Source organism: Lepus europaeus, chromosome 10 (genome assembly GCF_033115175.1).
Source record: "Lepus europaeus isolate LE1 chromosome 10, mLepTim1.pri, whole genome shotgun sequence".
NCBI lineage: Eukaryota > Metazoa > Chordata > Mammalia > Lagomorpha > Leporidae > Lepus > Lepus europaeus.
This window is the reverse complement of record NC_084836.1, coordinates 69,878,013-69,903,412: the sequence shown is the minus strand read 5'-3', so window position 1 is coordinate 69,903,412 and position 25,400 is coordinate 69,878,013. Positions and strand designations below refer to the sequence as shown.

The 25,400-nt window shown below is 44.7% G+C and overlaps 3 pseudogenes; 1 reads left to right on the top strand and 2 right to left on the bottom strand.

Annotated features, from left to right (window-relative positions):
* Positions 1 to 3,170: 3,170 nt before the first annotated feature.
* Positions 3,171 to 3,872, bottom strand: LOC133768081 (protein chibby homolog 1-like; annotated as a pseudogene).
* Positions 3,873 to 10,310: 6,438 nt separating this feature from the next.
* On the bottom strand, positions 10,311 to 11,713 carry LOC133768080 (ATP-dependent RNA helicase DDX18-like; annotated as a pseudogene).
* A 151-nt stretch (positions 11,714 to 11,864) lies between these two features.
* LOC133768079 (ATP-dependent RNA helicase DDX18-like) lies at positions 11,865 to 23,877 on the top strand (annotated as a pseudogene).
* Positions 23,878 to 25,400: the final 1,523 nt, after the last annotated feature.

The following is a 25,400-nucleotide window of genomic DNA, read 5'->3' as shown; positions in this document are numbered from 1 at the left end:
ATCCTATTGAATGGGGAAAAGTTGGAAGCATTTCCACTGATCTGGTATCAGACAAGGAAGCCCACTGTCACCATGCTATTCAATATATAGTCCTGGAAGTTTTAGCCAGAGCCATTAGACAAGAAAAAGAAATCAAAGGGATACAAATGGGGAAGGAAGTCAAACTATCCCTATTTGCAGATGACATGTTTCCATACATAAGGCATCCTAAAGACTCCACCAAGAGACTGTTGGAACTCATGGAGGATCTTGGTAAAGTAGCAGGATATAAATCAATACACAAAAAATAATAGCCTTTGCATACACAATGCCAAGGCTGAGAATGAACTTCTAAGATCAATCCCATTCACAATAGCTACAAAAAAATTAAATACATTGTAATAAATTTAACCAAGGATGTCAAAGATCTCTATGATGAGAATTATAAAATATTAAAGAAGTAGAAGAAGATCCAAAAAATGGAAAAGTCGTCTATGTTCATGGATTGAAAGATTCAATATAATCAAAATGTTCATTCTTCCAAAAGCAATTTACAGATTCAATTAAATACCAATCAAAATACCAAGGACATTCTTCTCAAATATAGAAAAAATGATGCAAAATTCATATGGAAACACAGGCGACCTCAAATAGGCAAAGCAATCTTATACAACAAAAACAAAGCAGGAGGCATCACAATACCAGATTTCAAGACCTACTACAAGGCCATTATAATCAAAACAACCTGGTACGGGTACAAAAACAGATGGATAGACTAATGGAACAGAATAGAAACACCAGAAATCAGTCCAAACATCTACAACCAACTTATATTTGATCAAGGGGCTAAAACCAACCCTTGAAGTAAGGACAGTCATTCAATAAATGGTTCTGGGAAAACTGAATTTCCACATACAGAAATATGAAGCAAGACCCCTACCTTACACCTTACACAAAAATCCATTCAACATGGACTAAATATCTAAATCTACGACCCAATACCTTCAAATTATTAGAGAAAATTGAGGAAAGCTTGCAAGACATTTGCATAGGCACAGACTTCTTGTAAAAGACCCCAGAGGCACAGGAATGAAGCCAAAATTAACAACTGGGATTACATCAAATTGAGAAGCTTCTGTACTACATAAGAAACACTCAGGAAAGTGAAGAGGCAACTGGCAGAATGAGAGATAGTATTTGCAAACTATGCAACTGATAAAGGATTAATAACCAGAACATACAAAGAGATCAAGAAACTCCACAACAACAAAACAAAGAACACATGATGAAATGGGCAAAGAACCTAAACAGATATTTTTCAAAAGAGGAAATCCAAATGGCCAACAGACACATGAAAAAAAATGTTCAGGCTCACTAGCCATCAGGGAAATGCATCAAAATGGGTACATATATATTTAAAAGTTAAGTATACACACATACACACATATATACATATAAATAAGAAGTTGCCACTCCATCAAAATAACAAATAACAATCTGGAAACTTAAAAATTTCTAATAACTGTACTTAGATTTGATAGAGACGTGATGTCACAGGTGAAAACCTTGCCCACTCCCCAAACTAGAGACAGGTACATAGAAAGAATCACAATTTAGTGAAGCAAAAACCTTAGTTGGTACCCATTAGTTGTGCAAAGAAATCTAAACTATAACTGATTAATTGCTAGAGGCAAAATGTGGACACTCTGATAAACTCCATGGAACTCTAATGGGGGCTAGAAGGCACACTTTTGTAGAGTTACCTAAAGGAACTCTTATCTCAAAAAAGATTGGAGGAAAATTCCCTGTGGACTGACAGTGGGAGGAGAAAAGTAATGAATTAGAAATATGCCAATGTATTCTATTCCTAATAAGGCCTGCCCTCATGAGAAACTATCTTACAAGAGCCAAACTTTCCCCTACCAGGGGAAGGGAAATACCTAACCCTGGCTCCTTCTAGCCATCCTGTTCCACCTAAGGGGAGAAAAAAAAAAAAACCAGAGAATCACTGGTGAATTTCACAATCCATGGATATAGGCCCATCAAAGGTCCAAGACCTAATCATAGGACTGTAAAACATTTCCTCTCGTTCCCGGACCACCACACCACTAAAGTCCTGTTTGCCTGAGCTCTTTGCACCTGGTACATCATCTCTGCATTTAAACAAAAAAATACAAGGTATAATAAAAGCCAAAATAAAGACAGTCTGATGTGACAAAGCAAACATCCCAAGTAAAGTCAGGTATATCAGGGATGTTGGAATCTTCAAGAAAGGAATTTTTTTTTATCCTTTTTTTTTTTTTTTTTTTTTGACAAGCAGAGTAGATAGTGAGAGAGAAACAGAGAGAAAGGTCTTTCTTTTTGCCGTTGGTTCACCCTCCAATGGCCGCTGCGGCCGGCGCATCGCGCTGACCCAATGGCAGGAGCCAGGTGCTTCTCCTGGTCTCCCATGCGGGTGCAGGGCCCAAGCACTTGGGCCATCCTCCACTGCCTTCCCGGGCCATAGCAGAGAGCTGGCCTGGAAGAGGGGCAACTGGGATAGAATCCGGCGCCGCGACCGGGACTAGAACCCGGTGTGCCGGCGCCGCAAGGCAGAGGATTAGCCTGTTAAGCCACGGAGCCAGCCAAAACAGGAATTTAAAACAAGTATGAATATGCCAGGGGATACATTAATTGAAAGAAGTTTTTTTTTTTTTTTTTTTTTGAGTGTTTACCACCGTTTAATAAAAAACAAGTAGTGTGAAAGAAAGTAGCACAGGAACAGAGTGGCCGTGGCAGGCTGGGGCTTGCTGTTGGGAGGGACGCCGGAGGCGGCTGTGGGTGTGGGGAGCGAGGTCTTTAAAGGCGGGGAGAGAGTGGCCTGGGCGGCAGGGAACCACGAGAGCTGCTCACGGGAGACCCCCGATCCCAGCCCTCTAGAACAGGCACGGCCATTGCCAGTGGCGAGGGTGAGCCGGGAGCGCAGGCCGCTCCGCACAGCAGCGCCTGCGCGCCTGCAGAGGGCTGCTCCACAGAGCGCACAGAACAGCACTGCCCTGGCCTGGAACCCACGGCGCCTACTGCTGCCGCCCCGAAGGGCCAGGGCTTAGCGGAGCCCTTGAATGATACTCTCCCCAAGGGCCCAGTCCGCTAGGTTGGCTAAAAAACAAACAAACAAACAAACAAAAACAAAACAAAAAAACCTGCTCCGCCACCTCCCCCTCAGCCAGCGGGGTGCTCCCTACTCCCCAACATGTCCGCGGGCCTTCACTTTCTCCGCCGGCTGACGCTCTTCAGCTCATCCAGTTCCTTCTCCGTTACGTGGGACTCGGCAGTGGTCCAGCAGGATGCCCACCTTGAGCCGCAGGAGATTGTTCTCTCCCTCCAGCTGCTGGTTCCGCCTGCGAAGGCGCTGGGCCTCCCTCCGGCCCACGGCTCCGCCAACCTCTGTGATCCACTGGCCGTTCTCAAACTCGAGACGCTGCCCCGCCAGGTTCATGGTAGGGGTCCCGTAGTCGAGGCCGAGTCCACCTCCCGGGTCCAACGATCCGGAGAACGCAGGCTGGAGAGAGAAGCAGACTTGCGAGGCGGCGTCTTCTTGGGACTGAAGGTATTCCCAAAGAGTGGCAGGGCGAGAGCCTGAGGCTCGCTTCTCCTGACGCTCCCCAGAAGCCGGGGTCAGAGCGCACCCCGAGACCCCCCGCCAGGGTCGAGCTGGGTACCAGCACAGGGAGAAGCACAGCTACGAGAGCGCGGCCGAGGCCATCCAGGCCGTGCACGCCTTCCTCTGGGACTCGGCGGTGCTGGAGTTCGAGGTGCGACCTGGTGAGCACGGGCGAGCTCTTCTTGCGCTCGGGCTTCGGCATCGGCCTGCGCAAGGACAGCCCCTGGAAGCAGAACGTCTCGCTGTCCATCCTCAAGTCCCAGGAGAACGGCTTCATGGAGGATCTGGACAAGACGCGGGGGCGGCACCAGGAGTGTGACTCGCTCAACAAGGCCCCCGCAACCCTCAGCTTCGAGAACATGGCAGGGGTCTTCGTGCTGGTGGCCGGCGGCATCGTGGCCGGCATCCTCCTGATCTTCATCGAGATTGCCTGCAAGCGGCACAAGGACGCGCGGCGCAGGCAGATGCAGCTGGCCTTCGCCGCCCCGAACGTGTGGCGGAAGAACCTGCAGAGCACCGGGCGTGGACGCGGCCCTTTGCAAAACCAAAAAGACACGGTGCTGCCGCGACGCGCTACTGAGAGGGAGGAGCGCCAGCTGCAGCTGTGCTCCCGGCATAGGGGAAGCTGAGACGCCCTCCCCCCCCCCCCCCCCCCCCGCGGACGGACGGACAGACGGACGGCGCCCCGCCCACGCGGAGCCCTGGCACCTCCCCAGGCCCGGCCGCCGCGCGTGCCCCGCGGGGGGCTAACGGCGCTTTGTATTTCTATTTTTGCAGCAGTACCACCCCTCTGATATCACGGGCCCGCTGAACCTCTCAGATCCCTGGGTCAGCACCGTGGTGTGAGGCCCCCGGAGGCGCCCACCTGACCCACTGATGCGTCCGTGCCCGTCATCTTGGCAGGCCCAGTTGGTACTGTGTTGATTTCGACACGTGATGGTGTGCTGAGCAAGACTGTTGTTTTCTCTACCTATGGGCAGGTCCATGCACTGTAAGTATCAGGGCTGTCTCCAGGGACAGGCTGCTGGGGACTGTGCAGCTCAGTGCAGGAGGGGAGGCAGGAAATCATTTCAGCTGGTACTATTTTTTTTTTTTCATTATAATAATACTTGTATGTGACATGTATACAATAAAGGCTTTCCGATTGCTAACACAAATTGTTAGATTTGGCCCAAAGTTGTTAGCTTCTCCTCTGACTCCACCCAGCTCCCATGCCCCTAACCCCAGATTTCTCAATAAAGAAGGCCGGCGCCCCGGCTCAGTAGGCTAATCCTCCGCCTTGCGGCACCGGCACACCAGGTTCTAGTCCCGGTCGGGGCACCGATCCTGTCCCGGTTGCCCCTCTTCCAGGCCAGCTCTCTGCTGTGACCAGGGAGTGCAGTGGAGGATGCCCAAGTGCTTGGGCCCTGCACCCCATGGGAGACCAGGAGAAGCACCTGGCTCCTGCCATCGGATCAGCGCAGTGCGCCGGCCGCAGCGCGCGTACCGCGGCGGCCGTTGGAGGGTGAACCAACGGCAAAAAGGAAGACCTTTCTCTCTGTCTCTCTCTCACTGACCACTCTGCCTGTCAAAAAAAAAAAAAAAAAGAAAAAAAGAAAAAAGAGAGAGAGAGAGAGAGAAGGTTACGGGGAGGAAGAGGAAAACTGCATTTCAACCTGCATTCCCCTTAACAAGAATCCAGAAAGAAGGGCCTGCATGTGCAATTTCCTAGGGCCTCAGGCTAGGGATAGCCACAGAGAGAGAGAGATCGCTACTAAGCTGGTGTGTGGTGCTGCTTTTCCTTAAAATTCACATGCCATTTACTTAATGAGCATCCGCTGGGGTTTCTTTTTTTTCTTTCTTTCTTTACCTACTTTTTTTTTTTTTACTTATTTATATTTTGTGTTGTTTTTCTTAATTCCACTTAGCATCTGGATCTTTGGTTTATTTTTCTTATCAGAAACTCTTCCTAAATTCTGTCCAGAGTTACTGAATATATCTTGTTGATTCTTGTCCATTTTCCCCTTGCTGTTAAATTTTCTTTTTTTGTTGCAAAATTATTTATTCAAGAAACGAAATTCATATAAGCCATTTTCATACATGATACTATAAAATATTAACATTCAGAGATTGAGCTTTCTCTCCAATTCCAAAATAAAAAAAAAGTAAGTAGAGAGATGAAAATGCTAAGAAAATATTTCTTAAATACTGCAGACCAGAAACACTAAGAGTTGCCTCACCATCCCAGTGCTGCTGCATCACAGAGAACATGCAGTCCCCTAGCCAAGATGTACAAGAGTATCCAGACATAAGACCAGTTAATGGAGGAGGAATGGTTTCTTTAAAATTTTTTTTTTCTTTCTATGAGAGGTAGAGTTACAGAGAGAGGGAGAGACAGAGAGAAGGGTCTTCCATCACTGGTTCATTCCCCAAATGGCAGCAACTTCTGGAGCTGGGCTGATTCCAAGCCAGGAGCCAGGAGCTTCTTCCAGGTCTCCCACGTGGGTGCAGGGGCCCAAGGACTTGGGCCATGGTCTACTGCTTTCCCAGGCCATAGCAGAGAGCTGGATCGGAAGTGGCGTATCTGGGACTCAAACCAGCGCCCATATGGGATGCCAGTGCCCCAGGCAGAGGCTTAGTCTATTGCACCACAGTGCTGGCCCCAGAATAGTTCCTTTTTGATTAAACTGTAAGTGATGCTTATTAAACTTAATGATTTCATTTGGTTTGATAACTATTTTTCATTTAAATTTTTAAAATTCAAGGTAAAGAAACTTCATGTGATTCATATATACAGATTTAGAAATATGGTGATAATTCTCACCCTACCCTCCCTCCTGCCCTCTCTCTTGCTCTTCCTCCTCCTTCCTCTCTTATCCCCTCTCTTAATTTTTACAATGATCTACTTTCAGGTTATTTTATACTTGTAAGATTAACCCTAAACTAAGTAAAGAATTCAGCAAATAGTAAGAACAAACAAGCACTCTTCCTCAACAGTAAAGACAAGGGCTATAAACAATCATTGAATCTCAAAATGTCGATTTGACTTCTATACATTACTTTTTTCAATGAACGTATGTGTTCATGGTATATGCTTCTATACTGTATACAGTGCATAATCGAATTTTTATTATTTAATTAATTGTATTACAGAGTTTTAAATTATTTATTTCATGGTATCTGCCAAGTCAACTAATTAGTTCATTGATAGTACTTCCTTCAGCACTTGGGTTTTACTAAAATGAATGAGACTGCTCCTATTTACCCTTTTAGGTTAAGAAGTTAAATTTTCTGGCCGGCGCCGCAGCTCACTAGGCTAATCCTCTGCCTGCAGCGCCGGCACAGCAGGTTCTAGTCCCGGTCAGGGCGCCGGATTCTATCCCGGTTGCCCCTCTTCCAGGCCAGCTCTCTGCTGTGACCAGGGAGTGCAGTGGAGGATGGCCCAAGTGCTTGGGCCCTGCACCCCATGGGAGACCAGGAGAAGCACCTGGCTCCTGCCATCGGATCAGCGCGGTGCGCCGGCCACAGCGCGGCGGCCATTGGAGGGTGAACCAACGGCAAAAGGAAGACATTTCTCTCTGTCTCTCTCTCTCTCACTGTCCACTCTGCCTGTCAAAAAATAAAAAAATTAAAAAAAAGAAGTTAAATTTTCTGAAATTCAAGATTTATACTATTAAATAATTCTCTGCCCAGAAAGAGGTAATGCAAACTCTAAAGGTTTTCATTTCTGTGGTTTCCATTGGATTAAGGATCTAGTTAATGAGGCCGGTGTGTGGTGCAGTAGGTAAGCCTGTGATGCCAGTATCCCATGTGGGTGCCAGTTTGTGTCCCAGCTGCTCCATTTCCAAGCCAGTTCCCTGCTATGGCCTCTGAAAAGCAGTGGAAGATGGCCCATGCCACCCATGTTGGAGATCTAAATGAAGTTCCTGGCTCCTGGCTTCAGCTTGGCCAAGTGCTGGCCACTCATTGCAGGAATCTGGGGATGTGAATCAGTAGATGAAAGTTTCTCTTTCTCTCTGTCTCTCTCTCTCTCCTTCCTCCTTCCTTCCCTCCCTCTCTGAAATTCTGATTTTATATAAATAAAGACTTAAAAAAAAAACTAGTTAAATAGAATTTAACTAGATTTCAAAGTCTCTTTAGTGGATTCTGGGATCTATCAGATAACTTACCTCAAATTTGTTCTAGCTATGACAGCTGCTTTTCAGATCATGTTACTTACTGAGCCATAATGTGGATAAAGACATTCTACTCTGGTCATTTTGGTGTTTCCAGGAGCTTCTCGAAGGGTGGAGTTCACAGTGGGCCTCTCTAGTGTTGGATTAGCGTTTTGGTATGACTGGCTCTGTGTTGGTTGGCTGGTTAGTTGGTTTTGTATTTTCAAAGGCGGCATGGTCAAGTCTAGGCAGAGAAACGCTGAAAGACTAATGCTGATCTTACCTGTACTAGTCTATGACTGGGAAGTCTGACCTCACACCTGCCACTTAACTTTGACTTCTTGGTGCTGCAGGAAAAGTCAAGTTAGAAAACCAAAAGAAACATGACTAATGTCCTAGTTACCAGGGAGCTCCCAGCCTTAATTTACTGTTTTAATGGATGCAAAGTGTTTTCTGAAAATAGACTGGATATCTAACCGGAGCACCTTGGAACAGGTGGATACCCATGCAACCTGGTTCAGAGTGAATTCACTGGTGTCTTCTTTGTTATTGGGTAGCTTGAAGTAGACAGATCAGCATTCCAGATGGTGTCCATCTGGTCATCTTGGTGTCTGTAGAGTCAGAGCAGCATTAAGTAGAAGTGCACAGCCGTCCTATACCAATAGCCAATCAAAATGCACGAGTCCTGGGGCCAGTGCCGTGGCACTGTGGGTTTAAACATCTGCCTGCTGTGCTGGCATCCCAAATGGGTGCCAGTTCAGATCCCAGCTGCTCCACTTCCAATCCAGCTCTCTGCTATGGCCTAGGAAAGCAGTAGAAGATGGCCTAATTGCTTGGGCCCCTGCACCCATGTGGGAGACCCAGAAGAAGCTCCTGACTCCTGGTTTTGGATCAACACAGCTCTGGCCATTGCAGTCATTTGGAGAGTGAACCAGCAGATCTCTCTGTTTCTACCTCTCTCTGTAACTCTGTCTTTCAAATAAATAAAATAAATCTTTAAAATAAATGTATGAGTCTTATTCTCCCCTCATCTCTCCTACTGCCTCATCATGTAATGTCTTCACATTGTAGTGACAAGCATTAGCTATGCCCACTTTTACACAGAGGTGAATGAAAAGCCAGAAGTTTCTGAAATTGTTAACCAAGCTGTATTTTCATAACTTCATCTAGAAATCCATATTAAAACTACCTTTTTAGGATCATGGAGCACACATACCAAATATGTATTTTCTTCTGTGCTTCCAGAAGTTATTGCTTCTCAAGCATATATATATATATATATATTTTTTTTTTTTTTTTGACAGGCAGGCAGAGTGGTTAGTGAGAAAGAGAGAGAGAGAGAAAGGTCTTCCTTTTTGCCGTTGGTTCACCCTCCAATCGCCGCTGCGGCCGGCGCATCTCTCTGATCTGAAGCCAGGAGCCAGGGGCTTCTCCTGGTCTCCCATGCGGGTGCAGGGCCCAAGGACTTGGGCCATCCTCCACTGCCTTCCTGGGCCATAGCAGAGAACTGGCCTGGAAGAGGGGCAACCGGGATAGAATCCGGAGCCCCAACCGGGACTAGAACCTGGTGTGCTGGCGCCGCAAGGCGGAGGATTAGCCTGTTAAGCCACGGCGCAGGCCAGCATATATTCTTTTTTAAAAAGATTTATTTTAGGCCAGTGCCACGGCTCACTAGGCTAATCTTCCACCTGCAGCGCCAGCACCCCGGGTCCTAGTCCCGGTTGGGGCGCCGGATTCTGTCCCGGTTGCCCCTCTTCTAGTCCAGCTCTCTGTTGTGGCCCGGGAGTGCAGTGGAGGATGGCCCAAGTGCTTGGGCCCTGCACCCGCATGGGAGACCAGGAGAAGCACCTGGCTCCTGGCTTCAGATCAGTGCAGCGTGCTGGCCGTGGCGGCCATTTGGGGGGTGAACCAATGGAAAAAGGAAGACCTTTCTCTCTGTCTCTCTCAGTGGCTAATTCTGCCTGTCAAAAAAAAAAAAAAAGGAAAAGATTTATTTTATTTATGTGGAAGAATTACAGAGAGAGAGAGAGAGAGAGAGAGGTCTTCCATCCTACTGGATCACTCCCCAAATGACCTCAACGGCCAGAGCTGAGCTGATCTGAAGCCAGGAGCCAGGAGCCAGGAGCTTCTTCTTGATCTCCCACACTGGCACAGGGGCCCAAGTACTTGGGACATCTTCTATTGGTTTCCCAGGCCATAGAAGAGAGCTTGTTGGAAGAGGAACAGCCGGGACACGAACTGGTGCCCTTATGGGATGCTGGCACTGCAGGTGGCAGCTTTACCCACTACATCACAGCACTGGACCCAAGCATATATTCTAAAACAATTAGTTCCTTAGTAAAGAATATTTTTCTTTCTTCTATTTCATATACCCCAAGTCTCAAAAATAAAACAGACTTGAGATATTATAGTGTCCCTTATTGACAACATGAGCCAATGCATGCTCTCATTTGGTCAGTCCAAATTAAAAGTCTGCAAAAATTCCTTTGTTAGAATAAGGAAAAAATTTTCACTTCAGGACATGATAAAAGGAAAGGTTGTCTTCATTCAGAGAACTACCTGTGACCAGATCGTTTCTTGCTAATGTTTTTGAAAATTATGGTCTTCTCAACTTTCCAGGTTTTGCGGTAGCTCAGTCTACTGCTACCTCCTCTTTTTATGCTTGCCTTCATTGCTGTTCACATTTTGATAAAAAGGAGGCACAATGAAACCAAAACACACTGCAACCTGAGGCAAATTTAAGTTATTAATATTGAAGATCTGTTTCAGGGAATGGGACTCAGAAGTCTATGTGTATGACTTGTATGCTTCCTGGACAGGTGTATGAAGAACATACTTCTTTTCAATCAAATATCAGAAATTGTAGACCAGGAAAAGTCAAATTACTTAATGGAACCTTAGACTGTATCAAGGATTGAAAGACACACAAATCTTCTGGGTAAAAAGAGGCAAGGTGTGCCCTCGCCTGTGTAGGCCCCGGCTGTTCTACACAGCGTGTATATTCCTTAGGGCACCTGAGGGTCACACTGAGCAGTCTCGTCGACTTCAGGACGAGCCGGCCCTCTCGCTGCCCCAGATGTGCGCAGCAGCATCCCGAGTCTGCACTGCACAGCTGGAAGAAGGCGGTCGTTTGCTGCTTTTGCTTCTGGGTTCTATTAATGGCCAAGGCACACAAGTGAACGTAGGTCAGCAGCTCAAAGTTGTGTTTCATACAACAGGATGAAAGGGTCACCAGCTTCCCTTTGCATTCTTTTCAGGGAATGTAAAGAGCTGGAGAAACGCCTTTTCTGAAGGGCAAACAACATATTCTTACTCAAGACCATCCACTGTTGTATTGTCTTTATCATCATTAATATCAACATACAGCTCCGTTTTCAGAGAAATCCTTTTCAGATCTTCAACTTTTTGAGCTTGTGTGGTGGAAAAGAGCATGGTTTGTCTGCATGTTGGGAAAAGTCTAATAATTTCTTTCCATTCCTCTTCAAACCAACACTCCAGATCAGCTTCATCAATAACCAGACACTACAGACTTTTATACATAAACACTGGAGTATTTTGCATGTTGTCCAGGAGCCAGCCCCACATGACTACAATGATGTTGATCCCATTGTCACGCTTTTACACTTCAGCAGATCTGTTACTGGCACACATTGTCAAGGGGTGTGTGTGTGGGGGGGTGAGTCACTGGCTACTTAAGCATACCAAATGTTTGTATGGTCAGTTCTATAGTAGGTGACAGAATAAGGACTCTTGTTCCATTACTGGGCATGAACTTCAACTTAACAATAAATTCAACAGCAGGGAGGAGAAACACCAGGTTATTGCCACTGCCTGTTTTTCCAGCTGCTAGATCTCTGCTTTCCAGAAGTTGCCTGACACATTTGTGTTGAATTTCAGTCATGTTTGTAAAGCCCATTTATGTTATTGCATTCAGAGTGCTTTCACTGACAAGATGAGTTAGAGACTGGGGATTAAGATGGCGGAGTAGGGAGGGAGCTTACTGCTCTAGTCTAGGAGAAGATAGTTTTTAAAAAGTGGAGAGTACAGTCTCAGGGAAGAGTTAGAGAGAAAACGGCAGAGGAAACAAACAGATTAGAGGGACACAGCAGATGTACGTGGAAGGTGTGGACACCCACAACTCAGCACCCAAGCAGCTGAGAGATTCTGCACCAGCTTTGGGGAGTGAGGTGAGACCAGACTGCACCAGCCCAAGCCATTGGTGATAAAACTGCAGGAAAAGCCTGGAGGGAATCTGGCTTGGAGCCCTGTGGGGGACAGTGTACCTGACAAACTAAAGGAGGGAAAAAAAAAACGGGGGGCACATTTCTCTCTCCCTGATCACCTGTAACAGAATCCTGTAACAAGCTGATAGAGACTGGGTGCCATTTTGGACATACCAAACAACTGCACCAGATTGTGTCCATGCCCAGCAACCAGATGAGTGGACACTCCTTTGTCTGGCGGGGAGAACTATCAGGGTGCTGGGTGCTCATGACTGTGGGAAGCTTGTGTGTCAGGACTGTAAATACAATGAGGTTGCAGGACTATGAAAACACAGAGGCTGTGTGGGAGGGCTCAGGATGTGGCTGGGACTTTGGGCAGTCACTGTGGGAGGCTCCACACACTCAGGACTCCATGGTTCCCTGATAAGGGACATTGCTGGGGAGTCTGCTTACATTGAGGACTACTAAGATCCTATGTGTGGTCCTTGTGGAAGCATGGATGAATATTATACCCACTGGGGCTAGTGCCCAGGCACTGGTGTCCTTTGAATAGAGGAAGTGAGCTGAGTTTATGCCAACAGAGAAGACCAAACCTCCCCTCTGCTAAAAAAAAAAAAAAAGAGGAGATTTATCATGCTCAACCTGGGTGACTCTGAAGAGAGCTCCCTGGTCACACCTACCACACGCCTCTAGGTATTTGCTGAAAGCAGACACTCAACTAATCCACACAGACATAGTCCAAAGATAAAAGCCATCACAGTGAAAAAAATAGAAGAAACCAATGAGTATCTCCACAAAAGCTGAATAATAAACACACCAACTCAAGAAACAAGAACACAACATGATGCTCCCAAAATAAAACAACCCTTCAATATTAGATTGTGAAGATGGAGAGGTTGCAGAAATGCAAGAAATGGAATTCAAAAAATTGATCATAGGACTACTTAGAAATAATCAGAAGCAAGCCGGCGCCGTGGCTTAACAGGCTAATCCTCTGCCTTGCGGCGCCAGCACACCAGGTTCTAGTCCCGGTTGGGGCACCAGATTCTATCCCGGTTGCCCCTCTTCCAGGCCAGCTCTCTGCTATGGCCCGGGAGGGCAGTGGAGGATGGCCCAAGTGCTTGGGCCCTGCACCCGCATGGGAGACCAGGAGAAGCACCTGGCTCCTGGCTTCGGATCAGCACAATGCGCCAGCTGCAGCGGCCATTAGAGGGTGAACCAACGGCAAAAACGAAGACCTTTCTCTCTGTCTCTCTCTCACTATCCACTCTGCCTGTCAAAAAAATAAAATAAATTAAAAAAAAGAAATAATCAGAAGCAAATGCATGAACTAATGAAATTCGTACATGACATGAAAGAAAATATTTCACATGAAATTGAGATCTTAAAGCAAAATGAAATCTTGGAAATGAAGAATTCAATAGAACAAATAAAAAATGCAGTGGACAGCCTTAACAACAGAGTTGGTGAAGCAGAAGAAAGAATATTTGACTTGGAAGACAAAGCACAGGAAATTATATAATCAGACAAAAAACAAGAAGAAGAAATTAAAAAACTAAAAACACTGTTGGGAATCTACAGGATACTATAAAATGACCCAAAATATGGGTTCTAGAAGTTACTAAAGGCATGGAAAGACATAAAGGATTAAGAAGGCCTTTTTAGTGAAATAATAACAGGAAACTTCCCTAACTTGGATAAAGAAAGGGACAACCAAGTAAAGGAGGCACAAAGAACTCCTAATAGACATGATCAGAAAAGATCTTCACCACGATTCATTGTAGTCAAACTTCTCAGAGTAAAACACAGAGAAAATATTCTAAAATGTGCATGAGAGAAATGCTAGATTTCTTTCAGAGTATCTCCAATTAGACTCACAGCAAACTTCTCATCAGAAAACCTACGCTAGGAAAGAATGCTGAGATATATTCCAAGTCTTAAGAGGAAAAAACTGTCAACCCAGAATACTGTACCCTGAAAGGATCTCATTTATGAATGAAGGTGAAAAAAAGACCTTCGATAAAAACAGGAATTCAAAGAATTTGTTACCACTCGTCCAGCCTTGCAAAAGATGCTTAAGGGTGTGGGCTTCACACAAAAAACACAGAAACATGGTCATCATTACAAAAGAAGGTAAAGGCAGAAAATCTCCCCATAAAAGTACAAAGGAAATCTGAAGTAAACAGTAAGAATATTTATGGACAAAAGGCAGGACAAAGTCGTTACTTTTCAGTAGTCACCTTGAATGTAAATAGCCTCAATTCTCCAGTTAAAAGACACAGACTGACTGAATGGATTCAAAACCAAAGCCCATCTATATGCTGCCTACAAGAAACACATCTCACCAAGCAGACTGAAAGTGAAAAGATGGAAAAATATATTTCATGCTAACAGAAACCAAAAAAGAACTGGTGTAGCCATTCTAATATCAGACAAATAGACTTTAACAAAAACTGTTAAAAGAGACAAAGAAGGGCACTATGTAATGATTAAGGGATCAATTCAACAAGAAGATGTAACTATTATAAATGTATATGCACCTAAGTACAGAACACGTGGTTATTCAAAAAATGTTACCGGATCTAAAGGGAGACATAGACTCAAGTACAATAGTAATGGGGGACTTCAATACCCCAATTTCAGCAATGTACACATCAACCAGACAGAAAATCAACAGGGAAACTATAGAGTTAATCAACACCATAGACCAAATGGTCCTAACAGATATCTACAGAAATTTACATCCTATAGTTGCAGAATACAAATTCTTCTCACCAATGCATGGAACTTCTCTAGGATTGACCACATGCTGGCTATAAAGCAAGTCTCAGCAAATTCAAAAAAGTCAAAATGATACCATGCACCTTCTCAGACCACAATGAAATGAAGCTTGAAATTAGCAACTCAAGAATCTCTAGAACATATGCAAACACATGGAGACTGAATAACATGCTCCTGAATGAATAGTGGGTCATAGAAGAAATCAAAAGAGAAATAAAAAAAATTTCTGGAAATAAATGAAGATGACAACACATATCAAAACTACACAGAGATTAAAAAAATGAAATCCACTCATTTGCAACAAAATGGATGAATCTGGGAAACATCATACTTAGTGAAATAAGCCTCTCCCAAAGGGACAAATACCATATGTTCTCCCTGATCTGTGATAACTAACTGAGCACCTAAAAGGAAATCTGTAGTAGTGAAATTGGCACTTTGAGCAACAATGACTTGAACAGACAGGCAGAGTGGATAGTGAGAGAGAGAGACAGAGAGAAAGGTCTTCCTTTTTGCCATTGGTTCACCCTCCAATCGCCGCTGCGGCCGGTGCACCACGCTGATCCAAAGCCGGGAGCCAGGTGCTTCTCCTGGTCTCCCATGCGGGTGCAGGGCCCAAGGACTTGGGCCATCCTCCACTGCCTTCCCGGGCCATAGCAGAGAGCTGGCCTGGAAGAGGGGCAACCGGGATAGAATCCAGCGCCCCAACCGGGACTAGAACCTGGTGTGCCGGCACTGCAAGGTGGAGGATTAGCCTGTTAAGCCATGGCGCCGGCCATAAATGGTTTCTTTGGGAAAAAATAATACAGTTGAGAGGTTCAACAGCTAACAAGATCAAGCAGAGGAAAACATTTGTGAGCTCCAAAGATAGGTTTGTTGAAATACTTCAATCAGATTAGAAAAAAAAGTTTCAATGATAAAGCCTAGAGACTTATGGGTCACTATAAAAAATAAAGAAATTATGGGCTATGTACACTATGAAATACTACACAGCAGTCAAAATAACAATGAAATCTAGTCATTTACAACAAAATGATTGAACCTGGAAAACATCATGCTTAGTGAGATAAGCCAGTCCCAATGGGACAAATAGCATGTGTTCTCCCTGACCTGTGATAACTAATAGAGCACCTGAAAGGCATCTGTAGAAGTGACATTGACACTTTGAGAAGCAATGACTTGAACAGCCCTGTCTTGACTGTTGAGGAACAGGTTTTTTTTAATATTATTTGTTGAACTTTTTATTTAACATGGAATTAATCCTATACATATATACAAATATGAAGTTAACTGAAATAGATTTTAGCAAAAAAATAATAAGGGGAATAAGAGAGGGAGGAGAAAGAGGAGTGGGAGTGTGGGTGGGAGGTGGGCACGGTGGAAAGAATCACTATGTTCCTAAATTATGAAGTGTATGAAGTTTATAAATATAAAGTTGTTTAGTTTTGAATACATTCCTATGGACTTACTTCTAAGGGTACAGTTTAAAAACTTGCCAAGGGACCACAAATCCCCTTTCCTTGGGGGTAAAAGTACCATCTTAAGTGCCAAAATGATCACACGGATAGGATTGTGTCTGGTAATAACAATGGATAGAATTTACAAGGAGTGAATGCTCCAATAAATTAGGTATCCCCCCTCGGGATGGTTTTTTGTTTTCTCACCAGCGAGCCTGACAAGTTAAAGGCTTGTAAATCAGGTCTTTTGTCCCCAGGTGACTGAATGCCAATCTGGTCATCAAGTTTCTTTCCCTTTGACTTTGTACTTAGAAGCCCCAGTGCCACGGGGTCCTTTGGGTTTTGCTTCTCTTGCAGCCCCCTCTATGCCACTCTGGCTGGAGGTCTTTGACTCTAATAAATCTTGCTTTTAAATCTTTAAAATAAAATAGTCACTAGTAACCACAGGAGGTATCTCATTGTTTACAAATCCTCATCTAGAAACAAGGCTATTCATCTCCTTACCTTGTGTTCCCACTCTCTAGCCAGTGCCATTTATATTAACAATTTGACCCATCTCCTAAGAAATCTTTTCTTTGTATTTTACATGTACAATAATTTACATTTGTGGGGGAACTAGTAAGAGTCAGACATTGTGCTAAAACTTGTACACACATTTTTAAATTCTGTACCACACTTTGAAGTAAATATGTCATCCGTTTAATTATTTGAAAGAGAGAGACAGACACAGAGAAAGAGAGAGACAGAGCGAGATCACACATCCACTGATTCACTCTCCAGTTGCCTACAACAGCTGGGCCTGAGCTGGGCCAAAGCCAGGAGGTGGGGACTCAATCCAGGTCTCCCATGTCAGCAGCTGGTACCCCAACTCTTGGGTCATCACCTACTGTTTCCCAGGGTGCCCATTAGCAGGAAGCTGGAATCAGGAACAAACAGGGACTCGACCCAGACACTCTGGTATGGACTTGGGTATCCCAAGAGACATCTCAACTGCTGCACTGGATGTTTGCTTCCATGTCACCACTACTATGAACAAAGTTCTAGAGGTACTAACCAATTCATAGGCAAGAGACACAGATTCGATGTTTAAAAATTGGAAAATCTAGATGTAAAAAATATTATTTGTAGCAGAGATAATATATCTCAAAAACTCAAGAAAATAAACTGGAAAACTTTCACATTTGAATAGAGTAAGTTGGCTGCATGCATAATTCAAACATTTAAATTAGTGGTTCAAATATTACCAGCAAAAAATGTTAAAATACCACATTTGATCTTAGCCAAAAGGCCGAGAAGTGATAAAAATGTTAAAATACCAGGAGATACTCATGAAAGAATATGCAAGGGGCTAGATGAAAACTTTAAAATGCTCCTGAACCCCCACCCTGACACAAAGGCTGAAGAAAAAGACAGATTACTGCATTCTCGGATAGGAAGACCATATTAGTTGAGTTCAGCTTTACTGTTTCAACAAATGACACCCAAATCCTAAATGTTTACTTAGTGATTATACAACTAATCCATCATTGCCTTGCGGGGAGGGAGCTTCGCTGTATTCTCTCACAGGGACAAGGCTAAGCAGAAAGATATCACAGGCCATCGTACCAGAAGCAAAGGACGTTCTAGAGGGTCTCACACCAACGACAAGCTCAGCATGGAAACGACACATACCAGTTCTGCTCGCATCTCACTGGCAACTGTGGGGAAACAGCGATAATAACTATCTCAGAGACTCAGCACCATAAAAATACAGCCACCACTTGGAACACTCACATTTCATGTTGCGGGGACTGGGTTTGCGTCTTGGTCTTTCTCGCAATTCAACCTGTTATAATGTGCACCTGGGGGACTGTAAATGATGGCCCAAGTAGTTGAGTCCCTGCCATCCACATGAATTGAGTTCTGTGCTCCTGACTTCAGCCAGGCCCAGTCTCTGACATTGTGGGAATTTGGAGAGAGAATCAGTATGTGGGAGGCTTTCTCTCCCCTCCCCACAATTAAAGTAGGTATTCCTTAAAGAATAAAACTACAATCAATACACAGAAATGGGGGCTGGTGATGTGGTGCAGTGTTAATGCCATGGCCTGAAGAGCCGGCATCCCAATGGGCACTGGTTTGAGACCCGGCTGCTCCACTTCCAATCCAGCTCTCTACTGTGGCCTGGGAAAGCACAGAGGATGGCCCAAGTGTTTGGGCCCCTGCACCCATGTGGGATACCTGGAGGAAGCTCCTGCCTCCTGGCTTCAGATCAGCACAGCACGGGCCTTTGCGTCCATTTGGGGAGTGAACCAGCAGATGGAAGATCTCTCTCTCTCTCTCTCTCTCTCTGTGTAACTCTTTCAAATAAATAAATAATTAAAAAAAAAAAACCACAGAAATGAAGGGGCTCATCAATATACTGATCAAGAAAATAATAGAAAGTCCATGAAAGGATCCAAATAACACGAGTGTATGATGAAAATGCAGTACAATCAGTAGAGTGAAATTTGTTTGATTTATTGAGTAGAATTGATGGTGGTGGGGCCAGTGTGGTGATGCAACAGGCTGACCTGCCTACTGAATTAAAGGTGACACTTTTTATAATTGTGTCATGTACCTGCTCTGTGTCTTAACATATCACTATTTTAAGATGATGTGTTTGTCTATAAGCTAATTGTTTGTACACAGGCACATTTGAAATAGAGGTGCATCTCCGACAACATGTCTCACCTGCTGATGAAACTCCTGCACATGAAGATCGAGAAGTGGCAGTGAAACCTAAGCTCCAGGAGGCCTCCGATGTGAGCCTGTTGGAAACTCAACCTGGAGATGAGATTGAAGAAGCAGGTGGAGAACTTAAGAACTCCCTACAATAATTTGTGAATGTGGGCTTGTGAGGATCCCAAAATGGAGCCATGTCTCAAGAAAAAGTAGAAAAAGTAGAAGTTAAAAAAAGCTACGCCCCTCTGAAATCTGCCATATTAACCAATGGAAAAGCAGCAACAGGGTCTCCCGATCCTGAATCAGAGAGAAGAGTGGTCAGTTATGCTGGGCCTGATAGAAGAAAAGCAAGAATTGAAGAGGGCACAGAGGTTCCCACAGAGAGCAAAAACAGTGTGGAGACACCAGACAATGAGGAGGGCAACAAGGTAGGTCCTACCCTGCCCCTGGGACTGTCAGCTATTGAGGATACTTCCTTTACTTCTCTAACTCATCTTGTCAGTGAAACACTGAGGCAATACAAGAAATGGGCTTTATAATCATGACCAAAAATCAATATAAAGATGTCAGGTGACTTCTGGAAGCCAGAGATCTGGCCGCTGCAAAACCAGGCAGTGGCAAAAACCTAGTGTTTCTCCTCCCTGCAGTTGAACTTACTAAGTTAAAGTTCATGGCAAGAATGGAACAGGAGTCCTTATTCTGTCACCTTCTAGAGAACTGGCCATGCAAACATTTCATATTCTTATGGAGCTAGTGACTCACCCCCCCCCCACACACACACACCTTGACAATGGGTGGCAGTAACAGATCTGCTGAATCAAATACTGGCCAATGGGATCAACATCAATGTAGTCCTGTGAGGATGGCTCCAGTGTTTATGTCTAAAAGCCTGCAGTGTCTGGTTACTGATGAGGCTCATCTTGGGTGTTGGGTGTCAGGATTTCAAATAAGGAGACAGGACATGGGAGCGTTCATTCTAAGAGCGCGCCAACACTTTTTATTCAGAGGGTAACAACAATTTTACGAGCCAACAGGTAAGGTTATACATCAACTTAACAAACAGGAAAAGGAATTCGGCCTGGTGGTTCATGATAGAGACCAGAACTGTGGTGTCAATCTTCTAAGACAGGCCCATTCAAATGTTTGTGCAAGTTAACATATTCCTGAAAACACCCCAGGTACCAACTAACATCCATTAGCCTCCTGCCAGTGTGCCCAACCTCCCAGCCTGTTTTTGTGGAGAGCAGGAACTGCAGCCCTGCCTCTAATTCCAGGGTGGTTTGCTGGCCTGAGACGCTTAGACAGCATCATCTACATCCCTCTTTCTTTATTTTAGGCATAGATCTTAAGTATCAGGACACTAGATCAGATATGCACAAGATGATGCATGGACCGCACAAACACAGGATGAGAATCCTAACAGGCACCACAGAGGGCAGCAGCCAGTGCAGCCAGGATCCCTGTTGCCACCATCCAGGTTTAACATTTAAGTGAGAAACTTCAACTTTGATGTTATCAATTTCCTTTTGAATTAAATTAGAGTTATTAATGATTGATATTGAAACAGCAGAATCCTGGAAACTGTTGCCATCCAATGTGATGTTTAAGTAGTAAACAGTCAATTGCCGCATGGTTTTGTAAACCACCCTAACTGGACTCAATTCTGAGTTAAAATGAGATCCTGCTGCAGCAGTAGCCTTAGCTGTCTTTGACAAGATACAAGCCAGCCATCCTAGGGCTTCCTAGGCTCCCACAAACAAACCGGGAAACAGGTAAAATAAAGGCAGCCACTACAGCCGAGGCAGACGCACTTAGCAACTTGAAATTATCGTCACAGTCTGGGGACATAGATCTATGTCTGCCCATACTAACATGAACTTAGAGGGTGGAAGGGGGGATCACAGTGGGGACCACTCTACCTATAGAGCAAAGTCCAGAGTAAGGTGGAGGTAAAGCCTGGTAAGAGGAATTATCACATAAAAAAGTCCAGCCCGAGGCTGGAAGACAGAGGAATTAAACTTGACTAAACTTATTTTTCTGAAGATTAAAGGATATAGGAAGGAAGGGGATAGGACGAACAAGGGAGTTGTTAGAAAAATGTACAAGAGAGCATCCGTCTCCTTCTCAAATTGAGAAATAGTGGTGCCCACACCTATTAGATTTTGAGCAAGAACACCCGACGGAGAACTGCCTTCTCTCAGACAAGTGTCTACTGGTTTAATACTGAATGAGCTGAATATCCATAAGTTAGCCTTGATTCCTAAGGGCCCTTAGAAACAGGGTCAAAAGTGGGATGTCCAGCAACAGAAATGGTGATAGTAACCTTATACAAATGAACATGCGGGGGCCTATCTCAGAGGCCTCTACCAATCTGCAGCTACACATTCTCGCATCTGCTAGGATTGTTTGTTTCTTGCCACAGGAAACATCCATAGGTTCCCCCAGTTCCCTGCCTCAGGAGGTTCTGAAGTTGAAGCCAATGATCATCCAGTTGCTTCTTGTTAAACATCCAAGCTAAGCCCCAGGCTGAGGGGAGAGTACAATTCCATGTGCAATGCTTAAAAACAGGAGCACTGGCCGGCGCCGCGGCTCACTAGGCTAATCCTCCGCCTTGCGGCGCCGGCACACTGGGTTCTAGTCCCGGTCGGGGCACCGATCCTGTCCCGGTTGCCCCTCTTCCAGGCCAGCTCTCTGCTGTGACCAGGGAGTGCAGTGGAGGATGGCCCAAGTGCTTGGGCCCTGCACCCCATGGGAGACCAGGAGAAGCACCTGGCTCCTGCCATCGGATCAGCGCAGTGCGCCGGCCGCAGCACGCCTACCGCGGCGGCCATTGGAGGGTGAACCAACGGCAAAAGGAAGACCTTTCTCTCTGTCTCTCTCTCTCACTGTCCACTCTGCCTGTCAAAAATAAAAATAAAAATAAATAAAAGAAATTTAAAAAATTTAAAAACAGGAGCACCAACAGGAACAACAATGAGGAGTATCTGTACACAAACAGTTAGATTCGGTATACACGGCCATGCCACAAGTTGAGACAGGTGCAGGCAACAAGGCAAAATACAGCACAGAATCAGGAGAGAGTTATAAGTAAGCTGTGTAAGATGGCAACAAATAAAGTCCCTGGTGTCTCTTCAGTGTGTTCCACTGCAAGTCTTCTTTGGGCGGCTCCTAGTGCTTTGAGATGCCCCAGGTAATTGGGCGACGACCTGGAGGAGCAGGTGAGTTACTGGGCCTTCTGATGGCGGGTGCTGTCACTGGTCGAGGTCCACATGATGCAGGGCGATTTTCTTCTTCAAGAGCCATCTGCGGCCGCTGGGACCAGCTCACGGTTTCGGGCAGGTCAAACGTAGCCAGTGGAATCCAAACAGGACCTACAGGGCACAAGACTGAAGCATAACCCCTCCCCCAGGTATTAGTGAAACAGAACCTTTCCAGCTAGGGTCTGGGGACTCCTTATAAGACACCAAAGGTCGAGGCTGAGTGGAACCTGGTGGAGAATGCCATGGAGCTGGGTAGCAGCGTTGAGGATAGAATCGAATTTTGAAAACTATGTAATATGGTTAAGTGTGAACAGACAAATGGCTGTAGCAGCCCTTACCCCCCCTGGGGGTGTTCCCCCTTACTTTATTTGTTTCTGAAGTGTGTTAATTGTTCGATGGGCCCACTCCGTAATGGCCTGACCTGTAGAATTATAAGGAATACCATGAACAAGTTTAATATCCCAAAAGGTGCAGAAATGGTGGGAAGTCAAGGAAATGTAAACAGGGCTGTTATCAGTTCTTGCCTGGAACGGCATTCCCATTAAAGCCGTGGCAGCACATAAATGTTAAATGACAGGTTTGGAGGACTCTCCTCTTAAAGGGGTGGCCCAATTGAATCCGGCGTATCAATAACTACATGTAAATATGAAAAAGATTTATTTATTTACTTGAAAGGCAGATTTTCTCACACACACACACATACACACATACACAGAGAGAGAGAGAGAGAGAGAGAGAGAGAGAGGTCTTCCATCCGCTGGTTTTCTCGCCAATTGGCCAAAGTGACTGGAGCTCTGCCTTTATGAAGTCAGGAGCCAGGAGCTTCCTCCACCACACAAGCTCAAACATCTGAAGATCTGGAGAGGATTTCTCTGGACAAGGAGCTGTGTGTTGATGTTGATGATGAGGACAATTCAACAGTGGATGGTCCTGAGCAGGGATATGCCATTTGCCCGTCAGAAAAGGCGTTTCTCCAGCTCTTTACATTCTCTGAAAAGAATGCAAAGGGAAGCTGGTGACCCTTTCATCCTGTTGTATGAAACACAACTTTGAGCTGCTGACCTACGTTCACTTGTGTGTCTTGGCCATTAATAGAACCCAGAAGCAAAAGCAGCAAACGACCGCCTTCTTCCAGCTGTGCAGTGCAGACTCGGGATGCTGCTGCGCACATCTGGGGCAGCGAGAGGGCCGGCTCGTCCTGAAGTCGACGAGACTGCTCAGTGTGACCCTCAGGTGCCCTAAGGAATATACACGCTGTGTAGAACAGCCGGGGCCTACACAGGCGAGGGCACGCCTTGCCTCTTTTTACCCAGAAGGACTGGGTTTCCTTCATTACTTCAAGCAGTCCAAGGTCCCATTAAATGAATTTGACATTTCTTGGTCTAAAATTTCTGACTTTTTTTTAAAGACTTACTTTCTTCATATGTCAGCCCAGGAAGCATACAAGTCTTACATATGAGCTCATGATTCCCATCATCCGAAACATCTTTAATGTTTGTAACTTAAATTTGCCTCAGGTTGCACTGACTTATGGTTTCATTGTGCCTCCTTTTGATCAGAATGTGAACAGCAATGAGGACAGGCATAAAAAGAGGAGGCAGCAGTAGACTGAGCTACCAGAAAACCTGGAGAGTTCAGAAGTACATAGTCTCCAAAAACATTGGCAAGAAATCACCTGACCACAGGCAGCTCTCTCCATGAACACAACCCTTCCTTTTATCATGAGTAACTCTGTCCTGAAACGACATTTTTTTCCTTATTCTAGCAAAGAAATTTTCACAGACTTTCAATCTGAACAGATCTAATGAGAGCATACATTGGTTCACGCTGTCAACAAGGGACACTGTAATTTCTGCCGAGTCTCTTTCTTATTTTTGAGATTTTGGGATATATAAAATAAAGTCTCTTGGTTGCTCAAGGGTAAAGCAAGGAATGTTTTTTATTTTTGATTGGATGATGTAATAAATTAATTTTAAATACATGTCTTCTTGGTTGTTTTAACTCTTAACATAACTCTTTCTTAATTTTTACACAGCTCTTTTTGTGTCCTTCATTGCATGGGTTGCTATACCAGCTTGCTTTTAGGTGACCTTATGTACTGACAGGTGGTGGTAATACACAAAATACTGTTTGTTGTTTGGTTTAGTTGTTACTAGGTCTTCATGGAGTTTTTGAGCCCTCCTGAAAACACTACAGTATAAGAGAGGGAGCACCCTGGGAAGCACCCAGGAAGCAGCTTAGGAGAAAGGTGGCATCACTTTCATACGTTACTGGTTTTCCAGCTATGAACATGGATCCTGTCTGAGTGCCATTTTTATTAAGAGCATGAAATTCAGGCTACGTAACAGGGCGGGCTGTGGGAGATGCAGGATTGAGAATGCTGACCTCATTTACATAAATACAGAAATATTTGGTGACCCAGCAAAGACCTTTCTTTTTTTGTTGTTTTTCCATTTTTTTTTTAGAAAACTGTTATTTGTAAATATAAATTTTGAAAGTACAACTTTTGGATTATAGAGGTTTTTCCTTCCATAACCACCCTCCCACCCACAAACCATCCCATTTCCTACTCCCTCTTCCATCCCATTCTTCAATAAGATACATTTTTAATTATCTTTATATACAGAAGATCAACTTAGTATATACTAAGTAAAGATTTCAACAGATTGCACCCACACAGACACACGAAGTATAAAGTACTGTTTGAAGACTAGTTTTACCGTTAATTCTCATAATACAACACATTAAAGACAGAGATCCTACATGGGGAGTAAGTGCACAGTGACTCCTGTTGTTGATTTAACAACTGACACTCTTATTTATGACGTCAGTAATCACCCGAGGCTCTTGTCATGAGCTGCCAAAGCTATGGAAGCCTCTTGAGTTCACAAACTCCGACCTTATTTAGACAAGGCCGTAATCAAAGTGGTAGTTCTCTCCTCCCTTCAGAGAAAGGTACCTCCTTCTTTGATGGCCTGTTCCAGCAAAGACCTTTCTAGGAAACAGAATGGTGATGTTCATCATTCCAGTATTTAGCACACAGTGGATTGGAGTTTGGTTTGCTCTTCCAGCTCTACACAGTACTTGGAATACTAGAATGACTATCAGGAGGCTTAAAGCAAAAGCATGATACAGTGCTGTGTGAAGTAACATTTGTCTGTTAAAAAAATTACCTCTTCTAGGCACATGAAACAAAAAACAGGTTTGTGAAAATTGAAAATGAA